This window comes from Balearica regulorum, chromosome 4, assembly GCF_011004875.1.
Source record: "Balearica regulorum gibbericeps isolate bBalReg1 chromosome 4, bBalReg1.pri, whole genome shotgun sequence".
NCBI lineage: Eukaryota > Metazoa > Chordata > Aves > Gruiformes > Gruidae > Balearica > Balearica regulorum.
In genome coordinates this window covers 783,093-805,131 of record NC_046187.1, presented here as the reverse complement: position 1 = coordinate 805,131, position 22,039 = coordinate 783,093, and the positions used below count along the sequence as shown (strand labels likewise).

General features: G+C 48.1%; 1 long non-coding RNA gene across 1 annotated transcript in view; it reads left to right on the top strand.

The window, feature by feature from the left end:
* Positions 1–22,039, top strand: part of LOC142601606 (uncharacterized) — a 39,456-nt gene that overhangs the window by 13,370 nt on the left and 4,047 nt on the right. The window contains exon 4 of the long non-coding RNA XR_012835110.1: positions 16,698–16,858. This is a non-coding gene — a long non-coding RNA (uncharacterized LOC142601606). The remainder of the gene's footprint in view (positions 1–16,697; positions 16,859–22,039) is intronic.

Here is a 22,039-nt window from a genome sequence, read left to right as displayed (position 1 = left end):
TTCAGATCACATCGCAGGCCAGTTTCTCGTCTCAAGACCATGAAGTCGTTCGTGACGGTTACCATGACAGTAGGCGACCGGGGCTCTAGGCTTTCCCCCTTTCTGCAACGCTACAGATTCCCAAATCAATGTGCAGCACAGTTACAGTCACAAAGTGGAAACTAAATAGAAGTAATGTGAAGTACTTGCTTTTGAATGCAGTGTCACATGTTTGGAGTAATTGCATTAAGTCTTCATGTGAAGCCAAATTACTCATTGTCATTGCACAAACATCAGGTCTGTATCTGCAGGGAATAAAGCAGAGATTTAACTTCCAACGGCAGGAGCAGTCCACTCTGGAAAGAGCGCTGCTCGCATAGTGACAAAAGGTCGCCGCATCCTCCCGTGAGAACGACAGGCGCATTTATACTGAGACGCTGCTTGCGCACAACCGCTCCTCTGCCCTTTCTTGAGGCCGGAGTGAAGTAAAGCTTTACTTGTGATCTGAGCGTGGATGACGAGGGATCTAGGTGGTCGTTGCGTGCCACCCTGTAACCTTTCATTTCTCTGGTAGGTCAGTGTAGTCTCTTTTTCCTCGCATTAGATGTGGAAAACGTCGTTCTGCTGTAGGATCCTTTCTTTCTCTCTCTCTGTCTGTGGATAAGTCAGATAAATGAGATATGGTTTTGTCTGCGATAACTTTAGTGAAAAAGAATAACACCTGTAGCAGAAAAATACTTTTTTTGAGAAAACTTTTAAGCGTACACCTGACATAGGGCCGAATGACTTTGTTAGAAGACTCATTATAGTTCCTCTGAATAGTTCAAATTTGCTTTTGTTCTATCAGATTCAAAACATAAACTCACTTGACACTTTTTCTGAATTGCTGAATGTCTTGGTCTGAATTTCCAGTATAACCAGAAGTGTTCCTAGGTGGAAATAGTAGGAGACCAAAAAAGATTAAAAACAAGGCCAAATTACGTAAGAGGAGGAAAGCAAAAGAGAGGAAAACAATAACTGAAAAAAAAAGTTGATTTTCTTTCCATAAAAATATTTCAATTAAGGGCTTTTCCCCAGCACTTAGAAGATGTGAAGCAGAAAAAGGGAAGATGCATTTTGGTGGTAAAAATCCTGTAAAATAGCTATTATTTATTTTCTTGCTGCTGCTGCTATTTTTGTGGGTTTCTCAAAGATGAGATTTGAATGGGGAACTGGAACAAAATTAAACGCTCCCAGAACTGAGCCTCGTACTTCTCGCTGAATATCATCAGCCTAATTCCAAGCAGTGTGAAGTCTGTTATTTGACATTACCTTGAAGGCAAATTTGTATGCCAAACTTGAAATAAAAGACTGTGATTTATATTTCCTACTTTTCATCAGAAACAGGTAATGTGCAAATTCAACAGAACTTCCTGTTTCCAACCTTTCAGCAAGCGCGTGTTTCGGTTTGCGTTCCTCTCCCATTGCAGAAGGAGGAAAAAAGAAAAAGAGATGCACTTGAAAAAGGATGGATCCTTGCCTTCATATTGTGTCTGCAAGAATAAGTATCAAACGTGTCTGGACACGATGCGATCTTAGTAAGGGCTTTGATTCACAAGTGGGAACACTTTGTCTTGGGACAGCTGTTGTTAATCCTGCCCGAGCTCTCTGCTCCAGCCCTCAGAGGATGCCGTCTCCGCTGCAGGGGTGTCCCGGTCGGTCAGGAAGCAGCTGAACTGCCGCAGTGCATAACCAAACAAGTTGAAGGAAAGCCGCGCTGGTTTCACCTACCTTACAGTGTGACCAGATGCACGAGAACTTCATTAGTGTCAGATCTTCAGCTCATGAATATCCCCATAAGACGTGAAGTAGACACAGCTATTCCAGTTACAGCAGGTGAATAGCTGGCCTGTTCTGGGCGGCCCACCTGTGAGAGGCAGCGTTAGGAGCCATGCGGAGATCAGGTGTCGTCACTCATAATGGAAGGTGAGATTGTGAAAGAGTCGATGTTCTCACCTCGTTGCGCCTTCTCCACTGTTGAAGGGACACCGTTGTGCTAGGTCTTTATTTTAGAGATGGCTCACCAGTTGAACTTCTCTTGTGAAAAGGCAAAGTGCTTGGACGCTCACGATTTAAACCTAGCTGCCTGGTGTTTGGAGTGCACAGAGACAGAAATATGAAACATAATGGAGAGACAAGTCTTGCAACAGAAGAGGGCACCAAATGCGGCCAGACCTTGCGTTCGTCACAGCTACTAGAAGCGGTGGGGATCGGCCTGCAGAGTATCCTGCAGCAGCTAGGGATCAGCGGTGGCTCTGGGTGCTTGTCTTTGAAGAGGAGCCTTAGGTGACGTGCTGCCTCCTGGTTATCTTTACTGTTGTAGTCATCTTTTGACACAACCCTGAACTGCAGAATGTCTGAGGTGAAGTGGCCAAGCTCTCTGGTGGACCTGCCTAGCACTAGCCTTTGTGGCACGTGAAGTGTCGCCATGTGGTGGGTCACGCCGCAGCGTGTCTGTGGCGCTCCTGTCCTCCGCACGGCACTAGAGCAGGCACGGCACAGGCTGCCAGGCCCAGGACCCCGCCGCTGCTCCGTGCCCTTTGCAGACTCCGGTGTAACGCCTGAGCCGCCCAGCCAGCTCCGGGAGAGAACTTCCCGTCTGGCTGTGCATTTCGGTGCAGCCATCAGCAGTAGCGTGGCTGATGGGCTGGTGTTTAAATGGCTGTAATTAGGCTTCAAAGTAACCATTATGATGAAAGGGGGAAATCTCACATTCCTCTCCACACTATCATTTCAGGGTGTCTGGCAGCACCCCAGAAAGACAAAACTGCATCACTTGATTCCACCAGAGCTACCTGTTTGCAAGGAACGGCTCACCTTTGGCTTATAAAGATCCTTTTTTCCAGGGGAAAAAAAAAGTAATCCTTGCATTTTTGAATTAAGTATTCTCTTCTCTCCGTTCCTGTGGGTTGTTATCTACCCAGTATGTAAGCATTCTGCAAATATTTGACTGGAAACGACAAGAGATAAGGACAGGTGATAATCTGCTACTGCTGCAGCAGGCATGCCCCTATCAAGCTGCACGGTAACTGCAAGGATATTTTTCAGCTTATCGTATCCTAGAATGAGTATGGTCTTTACTGAGAGCCTGCGTTTTCTATTTGCTCATTTATCCGCTGCAAATTTCATTTGAATATCTGAAATGCTGACTTATATTTATTGCACTCGTCCTCTTTGTCCCCCACTCCATGTTTCAGATGAACCGGGTTGCGTCGCAGGAGGGATGATAAGGGTGATGTTGGTACTGGCTTGGTACTGGCTTAGGACTGGCTTATTCTGGAAAAGGACCTCTTCCTTTCCGAGCGTGTCCACTTTGGGAAGAGAGCAGGCTGGAGACTCTCCCCTCAAGTGCAGTCGTCTCTGCTGTGCTGTTCGTTCCAACACCGTTTTGAAGGATATTAGTAGTTTCCATCCTCCTCCACTGCCATAAAACTTCCTTCTTACTCATGAGGTAGAATGCCTAGATCCACCTTCTTGCCTGCTGGCTAATTACTGTTATTATCTGGCTAGACAAACTTGTCATGAGATTAGAATCTCCTCACAAAACAGGGTCATCTCAGGAAGTTCTTGCTATCCAGTTTTGTGTAAATCAGTCACCTCTGCAGCTGAAAGGCAGCTCTGATTCTTGAGAATTCACACGCTCCCAGGAGGGGAGCAGGAGAGCATTTCCACATGGGAGCTGCTTCAAAAGGCACTGGGCGTTCCCGCTGACATCAGTGGGCAAAGACTGCGCCCGCTCCCTTCCACCTGCTCGAGGAGTTGTCCTTTAAAGATACTGAGAGGTACTAACCGCTTGTATCAAGTTCATTGCCTGGACGTATCGTTCATGTAATACAGTCGTTACATTCTACTTACTGTATCCTTCACCCCCGTGCTTTTGCAGTTTGCCTTGGCGTAACTCCATAGCAAGCTTAGACATGCCGGGAGTAAAGGCAGCAGCCACAAACCAGGCTGGTCATTGTTGTGTGTTTTTTAAGGCTTCGGGTAATTCCAGCTTAAGATCCCAAAATAAAAAAAAAATAATTCAAAACCCTATTTAGAACGGAAGCTTAGCTTTGCGCTTCTGCGCTGTAGGCACCGGGTGGTTCTCCCTGAACTCTACGGGGCTTTTACGCAGTCTCTCTCGGGGCTGGTTGTTTCGGTGTGTCGAGAATGTAGGTCTCCTTGTGCTTAGGCAACTGAAGAGTCAAGCACCTCTTACCTAATTCCCTTCCTAAGTAGGCGAGCAGAAGGAATCCTTCCTCCCATAAACCTTTGGTGACACTTCGCTTTGCACACTAGCCCACATACAGCCTGCCATGCCAAAGAGCAGTATGTCACTAATGCACTAAATAACTGTATTGCGTTTTAACAGGCCTGTGGCATCAAGGAAATTTATATTACCCCACGAGTGCTCCAAAACGGAAATGTGTGCAGTTATAGGCTACGGTAACCATAGCTACAGCTAAACAAAACACTCCCTTCCTCAGCTATTGTAGCCACCTAAATTACAAACTATTCTGGCTATCCTATACATCTGCGATGCTTCGGTGCCTTTGCTCGAGCTCAGAGACCTGCTTTAAAAAGATGATTGTCTTCCCAGAGACATTGTCTCCGTGCAAGTGTGGATCGTCCAGAATACAAATTCTGGAGGCAGAAGGTTTCCTAATTAGTTTACCTGGGAGCAGCCAGGCACAGAGAAATGGGCTCTCCCGGAGAAGCCTGGTGAAGTAGAACAGAGGCAAAAGTGACTGGGAGCAACAGGCCTGAAAGAGGGCACGGTAGTAGCAACTGTAGGCTGAAATAGGAAAGATGTGCTGTGGGAGCTGGAAACCCTGCATCCACCCTTGAGAGAAGGAGGCACCCGTGCCCAGGGGCTGGACTGTAACGAAAACATCCAGAGGTATTGGATGCCAATTTTGCATTTTGTCAATTGACTTTCACCGCCCGTTGCCCTAGTTTCCAGATCAGTAAAGCGAGGATAACAGGCTTCTCCTTTGCAGAGTGCCTTGAGATCTCCTGATGGAAAAATGCTACATTAAAATCTAGAGTGGGTTTTATACGCCCCTGTGCCAGATCCTGGAAGCAGCTTCTCATTCTCTAGGGAGAGAGACACAACTGTAGTGGCAAAAGGGTGCTATGAGCCAGCATTTGGTGGAAATCCTCTGATTTTCCATGTGAGCGTGTCTCTAGGCCTTGCTGCAATTCACTATTCAAATCGTACCTTGCAGACCAAACCACTTATATTCTCCTTGAGCTTTTCTGTGCTTCATCCTTATGATACCTATGTATTTCTCAAGTCTCTTGTTGAAAAACCCAGAGACGTTGGTCCCCGTTGTACAGACTAAGCCGAGGCTGGTAAACGCTAAGCTTAAAAAAAGAATGCTCTTTCCTTTCGGTGACCGAGTTTCCTGCATTTCTGCAGGACTAGTGCAAGGCTGTGCAGATGAGTGTTCAGCAAAGGGCTGCGTGCACACATACTTGGTGAGCAACCCTGAAAAATTCTGGTTCGTTACTTTGCTCAGCAGGCGCAGGATAAGTTGCCAAGTCCTCAGGGCAGCAACTGGCTGCCCTAATCCTTTCTCTTCCTACAGTTCACTGCTTCACTTACACATTATGGTCCAAATTCAGCAGATGTTGAAGCTGGGATGCTGCAGACAATAGTCTTCTCCTCTGATTCATCCTTAGAGCAGGCCCTGTCCTGTGTAGGAAAGGAGGCAAAAATAAAATATGACCTGTGTGTGTAATGAGGCTGTTTCATAATGCATACACACAAGACAGCCAAATGAGGGTTGTACAGACATGCCATTTCCAAAGGTACCCAAATAAGTGAAGCTTCCTACTTCCTTTACAGTGGCCCTATTTGGACTGACTTGTGACCTAACCAGCTCTGGGGTGAATCCTACCACTTGGCAGTCTGTACAGCTCGGGAGCGAGTATGGCGGAGGAGGGTGGCTGTCTCGCACCGCTGAGCCATTCCTCAAGTAGTCACACTTCAGCACCTTTGTATAGCTTAATCTATAATCTAACCTTAAATCTAGTTTGTGTGCCTGGATCGTCACAGCTGTAGCAGAGGATCTTCCTCTGGATTCTGCACTAGAGCTGAGCCCACTTCGCTGTACAGCGCAGGCTGCTCCTAGAGTTTAGTCTTGGACCTCAGCATCCCACACAAGTGAAAGACCACTGGCCCGCTTGGACGCTGCAAAGTTAGATGTGCCGTGCCTTTAGAGAGTGAGGAGTTAGGCCGGATCAGGAGAGCTGCAACAAGAGAGCATGAAAAAACTGCAACTACCCCACACGTATATGTTCTTGTGATGACTAAGGTTGTTAGAGACGTAGGAGGTGCAGGTTCTGTACATCTAAAGGCCTTTGCAGCCAATAGTATTGGTGGCCTACACTTCTGCTAGTGTGCTGCTTCTGGTGCCTCCAAAGCAGTTTATCTCACCTTTTTCATTCTGTTTTAGCTGGTCTCTGTTGCACTCGTGAGTATGCTGGTATGGCCGAGAGGGAACGGCATACTCTAGGGAAGAGCTGGTAGCTGCAAGGATTGCCGGGCAGCCTTCAAGAAAATGTCCCTAGTGAGGTGCAGACTAAGGTTTGGACTGCCTCTCATTCATGCTGAGAACATGTCTATCAGCAGGCTGTTAGCCTAGAAGGAGCCACTTCTGTATCTCTTGTTCACCCATTGAAGCGTTTCTGCTTTGGTTTCACCAGCTCTTTGTAAGATCTGAGAGATGATCAGGGTCACTCCCTAGGGTAAGAGCTGCGCCATGTTCCCTCAAACCAGGGCCACACGCATCTGAATTCTTACCCTCAGCTCAACTTCTTGATATTAGTGCAGAGGAACAGTTAGATCAGAAGATGCTACTCGGAGAGTGCCGCATTTGTGAAAGGAGCAGGTTGTCCCTGTGTTCCAGTGAGCAAGGACCGTGCTGGCTGTGACGGCAGTCTAGGTCCTGACAGCTCTCTTGGGCTGGGGAGTCGGAGAGGTAAAACAGAGCACTTAACGCCTAATGGTGAAGGGCAGCTCCAGCAGAGAACTCTGAGGGAGAGAGAAGAAGCCCCAATTTATAGCCCGTTGGTCTAGGCACCTGCCTGAGATAAAGCTCTGCTTCAAGTCCTGTTCTGCTGGTTTTGGATCTCAGGTGATTCATTTCTCCCAGAGCCGTCTCTCCGAGTGGTGGAGCTGCTGACTTCCCAGGTCGTGGTCCCCCTTCCTCCGTATCACCTCCAGCTCTTCTGTTTGGTGCAATGATACCATCAGAGGAGCGAGGGCTTCGGTGCTGGCTTCTGAGACATGTTGCAACTCTCAGCACCTGTAGGGTGTCGAGGCAGCAAGAGCAGGTATTTCTCTTTGTCCCGACAGGGAGGGAGAGGCCCTCGAACAGTGCGCTGGGAGGGATAATTGCTGCAGCGTGTTTTTACCTGGGGAATGATTAAACAAAGATTCGTAATCTTTGCTTAGGCATGAGGGGAGACAGAACCTTGAACTTTAGTCTCCCGTCCTCCTTTAGGCTTCTGCTAGCAACATCTCTTTTTCTCTCCGCTGTAGGTGAAGAGGGTGAGAGAGGTAGGCTAAGCGCCTGGTGCATTGGTCAGGCTGTTGGGCCAGAAGGAATGCGGCCAGCTGCCTGCACAGCAGCGTCAGCCTTGCTACCTCCTGCAAGCTGCACGAGCCCCCCACTACTAGACCGTATTCCTCTGGATGGGATAGGAGGAAGGATTTGTTGTTTGCTACTTCTCTCGACCAAGGCACAGCTCTGTGTGAGTTGGCATTATCAGCTGGAAAAATGGGACAAGGCGAGCTGAAATTTACTCTTGCAGGCTTTACGGGCATATGTCAAGGGCCAGTTTCTCTCTATTGCTTCTGGAAGTGCTTTAACATCCACAAGTTGAGGGGATTTTGCTGTTTCAGAGTGTTTGAATATGAACCGTCTGTCATGCAAACATTCTCCAAGTCAGGATTTCACAAGCTGCAGCCAATGACCCTGTGCAATGACTTGTTAACCGCCTATTTGTACCAGAGTGATGCCCAGAAATCTTTTTCTGCTGAAGAGCAGGAAGATACGGCCTGGACCTCAATGCCAGGAAACTGTCTCAAGCCCCAAATCGGTTAGACTCTCTGAGCTAGTCCCCCTTTAACTGTAGTACAGCTTTGAATTAGAATGACTTCAGTCATTTCAAAGCACCCGTTTCACCATCGCGTTCCACAGAAAGTAAGTCTCGGTTGTGTTACAAGTCATGGGAAGTGGCGCTCTCTCACCAGGGCGCAATTGCTGCGCAGCGTGGAAGGGCTCTGAAACTCTTACGTCTGGGCTGGTAGAAAGTGTCAGGGGGCTGTTTGGATTTCTTCTCGCACAGACACGCTATCCTGCCACCAGGAGCAAAGGGATCTCACGTCTCTGTCGGTGAGACAGAACAAGGTAAATTTTGAGCTCTGTCTCAGGACTCTCAAGTCAAACAAGATGCTTCAGAGCGCCCTTCTCTGTCAGAAACCACTAACCTGTTCAGCGGTCTCCATAGTCTCCGTATGGTATTACTGGGGATGCACACAGCTCTGTAGCCATTTGGCAGGTCTGGCGGAGCATAAACAAAATATACTGGCACACATAGCAACCCAAAACCAAGTTACCTGGCGGGTCACTGTGTAGGTTTTGCGTTGAAGGTGCAGAATAAATCAGACATCCAGCCACTGCTGTTGGACACACAGTACCCAGATTATCTGTGCAACTTCCTAGATATCCACCACGATCTCATCTATGACTTAGAAATGAAGAGAACAAGAGATCGGTTTGTATTCTGGCATTGCTTAGTGCATGCCAGAAATTTGTGGAAAATTCTCTATGGCCTTCCGATGAAGCGGTTTCTTGTGCCTGCAGACCTGAGCGCTCACATTCTGTGGAGAAATGAATAGTTTTAGGGTGTGTTGGTTTGTCTCGATGTTTGTTAAATGCAAAGTGAAAGCACTCTCTAATCCCCTCCCATCTTTCTGGCTAACCAGGCTCACCCTCAGTTCGGTGCACGAGGTCTGGACAGGAAAGCTGCGCCCCTCGGCTGGCTTTGCTTCCCTTCTTGCGGAGGGATCGCTGCCTGTTGCGAGGACCGTTTGGATTTACGCTGGGAAGCAGCGCCCCAGCACAGACAGCCTGGTACTGCATCCCCTGCTTGTCACCCTTCTGGCCTGCATTGAAACACCTGGCTCCCAGGAAAAAAACTACCTTAACGGTTTTCTCTCCAGACCTTGCCACCGTGGAAAACCGTGCTTAATGCTGCAGGGCCGCAGCCACCCTCAGTTACCCTTATGGCCACAGCAGAAACCCCTTGCAAACACGCCGAATGCAGACTTGTCTTTCAGCGTCTGAGTGGAACTGCGACCATCTCACTGATGAGGCTTGGCCGCTACATCGAGCTGTTCAGGCGGAACAGGCGAGTATCTTGTTAACGCATTGCATCTGATTTGTGGCAGAGAGCTTTTCCCCCCACCCCAATTTCTCTTTCTGCTGTGGAAAAGAACAGCAGTGGTTTCCAACGCTGCCTCTGACAAAACATGTGAGGGTCTTACAAGGTTTTCTTGTGTTCTGGCACGCTACTTCCTTCTCCTGTCTGGAGGATTTAGCGTTTTGCCCTGGGGCAGCCGATCTCCCTGTGCCCTCTCCTCACTTTCTTATCACTTGCTAAAGCCAGCCCCATCTCAGCAAACCCCTGGGACAGTGATGGGGAGCAGGGGATAGAGACGAGTTAATGTCACTGATGTAAAACCACAGTATATTCGAGTGTTTGTTTAGTACTTCACAAACTATAAACCACTCTGGGGGCGCTGGAAATAGAGATAAATGAGTCTGAGTGACTTCACAGGCCAGCATTCCCCGCTGGAAGCCCTGTCGCCACACACTAGATAGCAGCTCTCCTCTGGGCTGGACACGGGTGGTTTGTAACCTGGACCATTTTTGGTAATGACCATGTCAGTGCAGAGGCAGTGGTCAAATATTTGGACCAAACAAGTTATGGAGATGTGGTCACATGCCTTCCTAGTGATCAGCGGTACTTGAAATCCAAGTTACGGTGACGCACCAAGTTGAAAAAAATAAAGGAGGATCAAATGAACAAAAACTTGCAACACCCAGGAAGCACTTCTGGGGCTGAGCCTATCTTTTCGGGACAATATGTTCCCTTGCTGACAATGCGTGGTTCTGCCAAACTTTCTGGTAGCTTCAAATCTCCTTTCTGGAGAAAAACATCTCGTCGCATCCCAACACCTCATTGTTGGCTCTTAGCTATTGTGAAACTATCGCGCCCTATGGTGGAAAGGGAAACCAAAGAAACAATCTCTTCAAGCCCAGATGTAACACTGAAAACTTAGGTGTCACAGCAAATGGGGTATACGTTGAAGAAAGGGAAAGGGGAAGGCAGGAAAAGAATGAAGGGAAAAAAAAAAGAATAACAAAATGTTCACACCATTATGTTCACTAGAGTGTGATGATCTCTCTTTGAATTCTTTGAGGTAGTTTTTGAGCCGGTTTCTATTTTTGACTTTCACTTCAGGCTGTGGCATTGAGTTCCACAGGTAAATGATGCACAGAAAAAGTGAAAAAGAATGATGGCCCCGGTGAGCCCATTCATGCCGCAGCCTCGGAGCAAATCCCCGTGTGGAGAAGCTCTTCTGTTTCACAACTGCAGTCTAATAATTACAGTTATTCTTGCCTACTTCTTGTGTTACAGGAAGAAGTGACAAATCATTCCCTGATCGCAATCTCTGCTCCGCTCCGGAGCTCCAGCAGTCGTCATCTTTTCAGATGAGAGAGGCTTAATCTGTTTCTGCTGTCCTGCTCCTGCAGCCATTTTAACATCCCTCATCAACAATGTCACCTTAGACTTTCCCAGTTCTGAAGAAAAAAGAGGCCTTAGCAATGGGATGACTTAAGAGTGCAAGCGGATTCAAGATGTTACCGCATTATTAAAGTACACAACTGTATTTTCTTAACATCTTCTAATATCCTCTGGGCTTTTTTGGCCTCTGCAGGGCACTGTGTAGGAGGAGGAAGACTCATGCTGCATCCAGGCTGGACAGTTTTAGCAAGGTCTTCGAGTTTTACTGCCACAGTCTGATGAGACCGTACAGAAAGAACAGGCAAAGCTTTTGGCAGGTGGGAGAACAGCGATGGGTCGAAAGGATTCCGCTCTAGGAAGACATCTGAGTGAGGTTCATGAAGGGAAGGAGGAAAAAACTAGACAAAGCCTCTTGGGTTCGGGCTAAGGTAGTGCTGAGCTCAAGAGCTAGAACATGAATCAAAAGTCTGAGTCTACGTCAGGCTCCTCTGGAGGCCTTAAGTAACGCTGCCATCCCAGATTGTCCTGTCTAGACTACTGCTGCCAGAGCACGGCTTGGGCCGCTGCAGGGTCTGAGACTGCCAGCACATCTCTGGTGGTCAGATCCGCAGGGTGGCGTGTCCTGGAGGGACCTGACACGTACGTGCTGGCTCCCTTCCTGCAGCTTTACGAACATGGGGAAAATGACCCCTCTCTCGCCACTTGATGCAGCTCCCTGCAGGGGGGTCAGTGCAAACATTTTTTTCCAAGTGCGTAAAATACACGAAGCCCGATATTTCTGTTGCTAGAGGATTAAATAAGCTTAAGTAAATTGTCACGACCACCGTTTCTCCCCAGGCCGGCAGTGTCTTTGAGATGCTCTTTTCAGAGCGGTGCTGTCCTCGGAGATGGGCAGCCTGCGCAGAGCAGCCGCTGCTGTGCTGCTTTCAGCGTAAGAATTGCCATTGCTCCAAAAGTGCTGACTTCCTTTTGGCCTAAATCCTGGGGAGCTAAGAGAAAAAGGAGTGGCTCCCTTCCTGCCATGATCATCTTTTCCTTCCCCCGCAAATTTTCTGTTAAACTGCCCTTGTGCAAATGCCTCTTGAAGGTCAGTAATTAAAGTCCACAGTGTTGCATGGGGATAAGTGAAGGCACTTTCTGATTAGTCTGCATTACAGAGTGCACAAAGGGGACCGACATAGTCAGGAGTCTCCGATCACGCGTTAAATTTGCATTTCTCTGCTTCTAAATAAGGAATGTTTGATACGGAATTGCTAAGAAAACAAGCATGGCACTCTGGTGTGCCGTTATCCAGCGCAGTGTAACTAAAACCTCATGCTCAGAAATCACAAGTAGAGCCCTCAAAAAACTCTTAAGGTTGGTGTAAACTCGATGAGGCACGGTGTTTTAGCCTACATATCTCGAATTGTGTTTGTTTGCTAATCGCCTTTCAGAATTCAGGGGTCAAGCATTTTAATGTCTTTCTGTAACCCTGTGGGCTGGAAAGGTAGCTCTTTTTCTTTTCTTTCTTAAAAATCAAAGGTGGGAATCTTGTATAATTGCAGGAGTTGGAGCTGTAAAAGGGAAAGATTGCTGTGAGATGGAGAGCGCTGTCACCATAGCTGATTATTTTCTGGGAAGTGCTGGACCAGGCCCCGCCTCAGCCTTCTGGGAAACCCAGGTTGCTGATTCCTCTTTCCAGTTTTGTTTCTTTCTGGTTGAAGCCTGTGTTTGCCACAGCGTCAGCCTGAGATCAGGGGGAGCAGCAACAGGCTTCAAGCTGGTAAAGAGGCATCCCATTATACAGCGCCTCATTCTGTATTCCTTAGCTCTGGCTGTCTTCTCTGTCGGCAGCATTGTACTTTTTCCCGAGGACCCGGCATCTCTTCAGGCTGCAACACTTGACATACTTTAAGCAAGTATCATTGCTGTCATTAGGATATGACCCTTCAGCCAAATACCCAGGGCAACCATCAGTCTGTCTAGGGCTCCTTCTCTGGAATAAATGAAACCGTGGCTCCATCTCCGTCCCGGGACTTCGTCCTCTGGGAAGGACAGCCGAAACTTTCCTAGTCATTCAGACAGCTTTCCTCCTCCTCCTCCCCCCTCCCCAGCCCCACAATATGAAGTGCCTGTTTTCAGTTCCTCTCTGCAGCAGCCAGATTTATCAAAAGCTCGGGGTGGAATGAATGCTGCTGTTGTCACCCCTGCTTAACACACTCTACAAATGGGCAGACTGAGAAACTCAGAAGAGCCTGTGAGCTAGTTTCTGTTCAGGCAGACGGACAGACCTGCGGTCTTGCAGAGCAAAACCTTTTTCCCCGTCCTCTCGGTCAAACCCACGCTGCCTCGCTCATGTCAAACCTTTGCTTTTGTACAGTCAGAGTGACCTCTCACCTGGGTCTTGCCTGCCCAATTTGTAAGCCTTTTAATAACGATAATCCATTATCCTACTTTGCACTTCAAAACGCACGCAGGCTCCTCCCAAACAAGAGACCTTGGCAGATGAACCATGGGTAAAAAGCACAATCATTTATACAAATGATGCCATTCAAGGGTATCACTTCTCTTTCTCCTCAGCAGAAGGAATGGATTTCTTCCCCTCCCAGTCTTCAAGAAGCAGTGTTCATAATTAATCACTGCAGCATTAGGTTTGTCCAGACACAAGATCACTCTGCTGTGGATGTACCACGCACTAGGGATGAAGCTGGCAAAGCCTCGCTGTGTCCCAGCATCTCTCCAAGACTACGTGGCTGGATCGGGCTTTCCCTTGCCGCAACATTGCGTGCGGGTTCTCTGCACTCTGTCGTATCCCCGTATAACTGTCCTAGTTACTGCCTGGCTCTAAAGGTAACTCGTGCTTTATGTGATTATGGACATCTAACGCAAGAAGTCTTTAATTTGAGCTGAGGACTAGCTAAGTGTCTGTGGCAAATTCTCCATGGGGGAAACAAAATGATCACAATGTGTTCCGTCTTCTCTTAGAGAAGACAGCTTCTGGTATCATTCTGGAGTGGGAGGTAGGAAGTGACAGGGAATCTGCACACATTGCAGCCCCTCTTAAGCCACAAGTAATGTATGGTAGAGCTCCTTTGCATCCAGGGACCGAAAGAGGGGGGTCCGCCTGATGCAGACAACGCGTGCAGTGGACACGCCGTACTCTGCCAATGGGCGCAGAGGATCGTCACTGCAAATACCTTGGCCGTTCTGCACGGTCCTTCTTCGTTACATCGTGCCACTTTGGTTGACGCAGCTCGTCATACTTGCCTTAGCGAACCTGTTAGCATCTTTTAGATCGATGTAAATTCCGGTGATGATGAATTCAGCAGCTTCCTCTTGAAAACCTTTATTGGGTGACTTTCACACTGGCCCCACAGAGCCCTGTTCCTTGAAGTCACTGGGAGATCTGGGTGTGGTGAAAAGTCAAGATCGGACCTGTAAATCAGATGCTAAGGAGAAGTGAATCAGTAGGAAATGCTGTTGGGGAGCAACGTGTTCCTCTCCCATCAATTAAAAGCGCCAGGAATGGCTCAGGAGTAGTTTCCCTCCGACACGTAAGAGACTATTTTTCAACAGCATAATGGTCTAATAGAGCTTTCTGATAGGTTGAGGACATAAAAGCACACTTGTGCTAAATAAATTGTTCAGGGCATCTAATAAAATCCATTTCTGAAGAAGGATATGCAAATTTGTGTGGTTACTCCAAGGATGTGTTCAGACCTCTTGTATAGTGTTAGCATATCCTGTGGCAGAGCCCAGTCCCCAGCAAATTGCTGCGCTGCGTGCTATGCCCCAAAAATGTTTGATGTGGCTACTCAGGCTTCAGGTGCTCGGCCCGAGGGAACATATTCTGCTGTGTCCAAATCTCTTAGGTACTCTGAAAGCCTCCCTTATCCGTCTGCTCCTTCCGAAATACCCGTGGCAGGCTGCTGTGGAAAGTATGTGCGACTTCTGTCCTTTTGGTTGCTGAGTTGATTTAATTAATGTTATTCCAGCCTTCATCCTGACTTTTTTCTTCCTTCATTGTTTCATGAGCCAGTGGTACTTAGCCTGTTGTGGGTCATAAGTCATCAAAAGGTTGCCTGTGACATCATTGCAAATAAAATAAAAATGCATAAAAACATGCCCATGCATGCAGAGAACCAAAGCGGAGAGACGGAAGTAGTAAATGAACGTACGAGTTTTCACTGCCAGCAGTCGCAGCGCTCCTGGTGCTGTGTGCTCATGTGAGCTACACTGGCACAAGCCGATTCTGGGACTTTGTCCCTAGAAGATGAGGTGGGTTCCCATCAAAAGATGGATTGAGAAATGCCATTGCCGGCGCTGAACGTCACTGCTCACGTTGTCTGCACTCGTAGCGTTCCCCGTGCTCCTGCCTTGCCCCTGTTACCAGGCTCTGCTTCTGCCACCACCCCATCTTGGGACTTTCTGTGTTGCGTACGGGGCAGCGTTCGTGGAGCCGAGTGCCGTTTCATGAGCTGTTTCATCATCTTGCTGGAATCACGAACAACAGCGGGGCTGATAAAAGAACCTGTGGATGCTCTGCAGATGGAAGATGTCCTATGGGGAAAATCAATCCGCAGATCTGCTCTTTGATGGAATCTAGCTGCGGGCGCACATTCCTTGCTCGCGTTGTGTACAGTCGTGCAAGTCCTGGGATAAGCAGCTTCGCACTGCAGCGCTTTTATAAACACCGCTAGAGCTGCTGTCTCATCCCAGCTGCTTCCCTGTTTTGGGGCGGATGAGAGCGAAATCAGACTGGCAGTGACCATCCTGCTTGGTAAACCTGTTCCCAGGGATAACCAGTAGTGATCGAACAGGGGATCGCAGGAGCGACCCGTTCGGTGCGTGTGAGCAACTGTCACCTCTCCACCCAAGCCCCCAGCGCAATACGTGCTGAGCTAGACGAGATGATAGAGAAAATATCTAGTATGTCCAGTTGCTCAGAAGAAAGGGCAGGAAGTTGTTTTGTCAGCATTTCCATCTAGTTTCCTCAACATTTTTAAAGTAAAAAAAAAAAAAAGTACAGCCACCTCCATTGCTGGGAGTGAAACGATAAGGATCAGATAGGAGCTGTGTTCAGACAGCTGCGCAGAAATGGTCTGGAGTTCTCATCGGAAGACGAGACACATTGAAACATGCTGTGATACTTTCTTCTATTACTCATTATCGCGTTTGCACCTAGAAACAGCATGAAACTCCCAACAGGCCAAGTATTACACATGCCAACCTCCGAAGAACCTCCGTAAACTGAGAAAAGGGCATCCCTTTATATCTCCTATCACACACTGAAACAATAATAAACCCAACCTATGAGCTCGTTATGTTTTTATGAGCCATAAAGGCCAGAGGGGGCTAGAGGGGGATTTTAGTGAGATTTTGTTTGGTATCCATTTCCAACAGCTAAAACTAAAAATAGTAAATTGCCACCTCATCTAATCTAGCCTGACTCAGCTACTTTCTTCCAAGTTTATTTGTTTTTTATCTCAGTGTCAATTATTGAACGTTAACAGCCTTCCACAAGAGAACTTCTAGACAGTGCCAGTCCAGGGGAAACACAGGAAAATACAGTGTAGCGTGAGGGTTTGTGAGCTTTCTTAGTAAGGGCGGGGTCTCGCAGTGGGGATTGCCTCCTAGAGCACCTTCCCACCCCGTGTGCCTTTGTAGCCCTCTCCCTTCCACCCATAGCTGTCCTAAACACACCTTGTGGCGACGTGAAAAGGCATTTCTTTACATGGAAAAGCAACACTGGGATATTGCCAGCTCTATCTTTGGTATCAAAAGCAAGCGGTTTTATCCTTTAAAAAAAAGTCACATTTTATATTTATATTTGTTAGCTTTTCTTTCTTATTTTACTTACTATCACATGTTTTTCTGCATTTTGCTGCCCACAGCCCTGGAAGCTGGGTTCCACCAGGAGGTGCCACTGTGCGTTATCCATGGACTGAGCGTTGGGTCTGCTCCACACCGCGCATGAGAGGGACAGTGAAAGAAGAACGGGCAGAGTGAAATTCCACCCGAGGCATTTTCATTCAGCCATGACCCAAATTCCCACGTAAGTTTTGCTAAAATTTAAACCGGGTATTACTTTTTGGCAGCTCCGTCTGTGGGACACAGCACTGTATATATATAATAGCCTGTCCATCTTTCCTACACAGCACATCACTGACTTCCTCATAACAGTTTGGTCTCTTTATTGTTTTCTGTTTGTTCTTCCAAAGTGCAGAAAGGTTATTTCACTTCAGATCTCAGGGTTAATGGCAGACAAAAGGAAGTGGGTGTGAAGTGGCTTATACGTGCTCTGTGAAAACCCGGTGCCCTTTCTATTTATAGCTTTATTTGAACTTTCATTCATTTAGTTGCTATTTTGGTATGGCAAACATTCCATCTCCCGGGGAAAGTACGTTAGCAGTGCAGGTGAGCAGGAGGCAGAACACATCAGTCATGCAGACAAATACTTAATGGCCTAGAAACCGTTGCCGTTCCCAGAAAGCATATATCACCAAAGCAATACTAAAGCGAAGCTTCCCTTGCGCGGTCGTTCAGCTAATAAGCGCAGCAATGTTTTGAGGTAAACCCAAGCCTTTTTACTGACTTCTGATCTTTTATTACATCTTAAATGAAAGGAATTTTTCATATTTCTCGGTGGAATAGATTTGTCTGATAAAATGAATACCCACGGTCACTTGTCCCGTGCTCTGCCTTCTGGGTAGAGAGCTGGCTAACAAGCATTAAAAAGCTACGAGGGCACTTTTTAGTCCGGGCCAAGGGGTTTTCTTAGGTGTTCAGTGCCTCATGTCTTTCCGTTATGATGCAGGCGGGGTCAGCCCAGAGTCCAGATCACTGGGCAAGGCCGTGGGGATCAGGCAGGACAGAGGTCAGGTGGGAAGGCGGCCCACGGGTTGAGGTCGGCGCCCATACCGAGGAAGATAGTTACTTAACTTCTGACATGGCTCAAGCGAGGTGGAACAAGTTTAATTCCCATGGGCAGCGCGAAGCAGAAAAGCACGGGTTTCCAGTGGTCCATACCCTCTTCCCAAGAGAGAGACCTGAACAGCTTCATGCCTGGGTGGTCTTACCACTGCTGGGCCAAGAGCACACGTGAACGCGAGCTGGCTGTCTCCAACTGCCCCTGAGTGCTCAGCCCAAATGACCAGGCACCTGTCTACATCTGTTGGAAACCAGAGCAGCGTTTGTCTTGAACAAACCTCTGAGTCATTGTTATCCCCCATGGGCGCTCGCAGCCTCTGTGACCCTTCTGAAAGTAACGGATTGTCCCGGTACTGCTTGCTGGCAGTGGTGGGATTTCAAAAGAGTGGGACAGTTGGAAGTGGGTACTCCGGAGATAAGGTGTCAGCTGTAACTAGGTGTCAACTGCATTGCCATTGTGTGCGTTGCAGGAGGTGCGAGAAACTCTCTGAGCCCCCTTTGCCAGCAGGTATGAAATGGTCTTCGTTACAAGTGCTGATAAAAGGGGTGCAGTCTGTGCGAGCTGGGCCAGGGAGGTGTCACTCTGCCACAAGCTGTAGCTGTAGCCATACTGCATATGACAGCTGCTGTTGCAGTGTAAAAGGGAAGGTCAGAGTTTCACAGCAGATGGACTGGTATGAGTCCATTCTCAGCTCCACGTCCCGCAGACTACGTCATTTAACAGGTGGAAATCCGTCTCTGTGCACCTATGGTTTTCTCTGGCCAGAGCTCTAGTGTCTTTCCAAGGGTGAAATCTGTTTAGGTCCGGCTCATTTCTTCCAAGAGGAGACGGATCATTTCTGGTGAAGGCCGAATCCCGCCTTTGCACTGTAGCTGCATACGGTGATTAATGATGATGCTGTCCCCGGCGTAGGTGGAGAGTTTGCTTGCTGGATCCGCTAGGCTTAAGTATCTCTTAAGCTTAGAGTATGTTGGGACTCCCTGGCCGTACTACAGCCATACTTACAATTAACACCTTCCTCCACATTGTCATTATGTAGCCGTCATAGGAAAGAGGAGTAGAAGACTGCTTTCCTATTTCCTCGCCTTTACTGTCTCTTCCTTGGAGCATAGAGAAGTCAGTAGAAAAACATGTGCCTTTGGAGTTTCCTGGATCGGGAATGAAGGGTTTGATTCATTGCTAATAAAGAAAACCAGGAGCTGCAAGCCGGCTTACCAACTGAGGGACTCCTTAGTGCTTTTGGGACGAGTACTAGCATCTGTTGCAAGCATCTTTCCTTCCTATGGGAGAGGCACTGCTCGCTGCGTTTTTCTCTCATCTAGTCCTGCCTACCCATACTCACAGGTCTTTGTTTACCAAAGCTGCCTTTACAGGGTTAGATTAATCACTTGAATCGATGCTGGAGCCAGGTGAGGATCCTAGTTGTAACACAAGGCGCACTGACTGCTGCTGAAGATCTCCCTCTAGCTCAGGGGAAACCATTCACTTGAAATGTGAACACGCGCCCTGCAACCATTTAACTGTGGTCTTCATTTCAACTCGGGGTTTTGCAGGACGTGTGCTGGGCCTGTTGTAGCAGCACCAGACCGCTTGGTTTCGTACTCCTTCCAGAACTTCCTCGGCTGTCACTGGCGTGAGGATTTTGGTGCCCTCTTCACCCGGCACCTATCCCCAACTTGTACCCGCCGTCTGTTTTCTTGCATCTCGCTCTTGCGAAACGGTCTCTGCACCTCAGCTGAGACAAGGAGGAATTCACATCAAGCAACTCCCCTCACCCCCTCACCCCTCCTACCTAACCCATGAGTTTGGGCTACAGCTGCCAAAATCTGCTAGTCAGTGAATTAAGTGGTTTATCGATACCCGTCTTTTCTTCTGGTTATGGATGCAAAACAAGAATTCTTGTCCTGTTCCTGATAGATACTGAGGACGCAGAGGCAAAATGGCATTTGCTTCAAGCTGTTTGTTGCTTTATAAAAAGGAGCTGAATACACTCGGTGATTTTATGACCGAGAGGAGCCTCTTTCTATTTGATACAGGGAAGGTCACCCAGTCATTCTATAGGAGATAATATAGTGGAGCCACTAGTCTCAGTTTGAAGGAAACAGAGAACCCGTTACTTCGACCTCCCTCTAATTGCATGGGAGTTTATCTGAAGAGGTGGAAGGTCTTCCACTAGATAGAATAACAGAAGAGAGAATTTCATTAATCCTTTTCTGCAGTCGGTTTGCAGAAGCGAACAACTTTGCAAGCAGGTTGTTCAGCAAGCGTCACGCTTTCTCTCCATTCTGGGGTTAAGATCTGAGGGCAGAAGCAAACATTGAGAAGAGAGCTGTCCTATGACTATAAACGAAGATGTGTGTATTGATACTGACATCTCCTATGGCTTGAGCAATCCTGGACGTGGGGCGAGGTCATTCACACTTTCATGTGCTAGCCAGCGAGTTGAATTCTCACACCCTTATCTATTATACTGGCTAAGGCGTCGCTCTGTTTTCTCTTCGATCTGCATAACCAGGTGTTGAGCAACTGGAATGTCATTCCAGAAATTCTGACTGGCTTGGGTGTGTGCTCCTCGCAGGAATTACTTCTGGGAATCGCTCAGGAGGGCCAAACAATATGGGTTCCAAAAATTATGTTACTGTACAGCATGCATTTAAATGAATTGCATAATTTAGCCAAACATGATCCCTCTATTGAAGAGCAGCAGACTCCGCTGCCTGCTATTTCAGAAGGTGATCCAGCTCCTAGGAGCTGTGTGCTATTTACATAGCTATAGTGTTTATTTATAGTGCGTGTATGTGCCAGCAGGGAATTAGGGTTTATTTAATATTTTCCGTTGTTTCAAAGTCGCAGCAGCACCCTTCATCCTCCCACAGCCCCGTGTCTTCATAATTGAGCCCCATCATTCATTTCACTCAGCTACAAGCAGGACACATTCCCCAGTGGAAGCGACACTGCAGCAGGCGCAGATGTCAGGAGGGAGCAACCTTCAGCACAGTTAAACACGGCTTTCTGTGGCTCTGGGCAAAACCTGGCGTCTAGAGCAAAAGGCTGCGTGGTGGCGAGCAAGTGGGCACAGCGGACAGGAACGATGGGCGAGCCAGGGAGCTGCCTTCCTGCTGAGCCCTGATCTCTCTGGGTACACGCGTGGGGGAACCCCCACCAAGGGCTGCCGCAGGGCAGTGCCCGGCCGGAGACAGAGGGCAGGATGAACCGCACATCCCTCCCGGCACTGCAGCGGCAGCAGGAGCCCCCAAACTGGCCCCCACGGGCGGAAGGTTAGGAGCAGCCTTGAACGGCCAAGTCTGTTGTCTGTGTTGTTGCTGCATCACGTGGAGCTGCTCCGACTTTGCCTCCACCGCATCAGTGTTTGAAGGCTACATCTCACTCGCTCGTCATCTGTACTGTTTACAAGCTGGCTGGCACTTTGGCTTTCACCCGAAGCAAATCAGCTCGCTCTCCCAGGAGGAAAACTCACTCCCCGGAGTGAGAGCTGGTCACACAGAAGCTCCACCTGTACTCGCAGTGTGGCAGTCCTTGGCTGTTGGAGCAGCAAAGCCCAGAGGGAGAACAGCTGCCAGAAGGCACACAGATGTAGCTCAGAAAAGCATAATGAAGAATTCTGCCCTTTTTCTTCGCTGGATAGTTTCCCCTGTTAAGCTTTTTTTTCCTGGTACTTTAGGGGAAGCCAGGGGATCTGACAAAGCAGCCAATTTAAGTGGGACTCAAGGGAAAGCAAAGCTGAAAACTCTTCAGGGGCCTGTCACCAGATTGCAAGGGTCAGTTTGAGCACGGGCAGCTCGAGGGTCAGGACACAGAGAAGTGTCTCCTGAGGGTATCGCCCTGCACCCTTTTGCTGGCAGGGAGCAGGCAGTAGAGAGCTGTTTGCTATTCAACGCAACAGAGGAACTAAGGGCTCAGTCTAGCTTGTACGTACAGAGCTCCATCAGATGTTATCTGATGGCCCTGGGATACAGCTGGCCTTATATTTTAAATATGGTCCAAAACTTGTTTATCTAAAGACAGTCAAGAGCATTTAAATGAGGCTATGACAACAGAAGAGAAGCAGGGCCTTGAAGAGGGCATGGTTATGTTCTCTTAGCAAGCCAGCGGGATGAGACAGCTGCACTGAGTCACGAGAACTGACCAAATCCGCAGAATATGAAAGAAATTGATTCTGCACTTGCGTGCAACACACCAGGCTTTAGCAATTTTTGTAAAGGTTGAGATTTCCATTTTGTGAGCGTGGTTCTGCTTACGCTCGCTGCCAGGGACCTCCTAAGCGAGTGACTGTGCAGCTGCCTG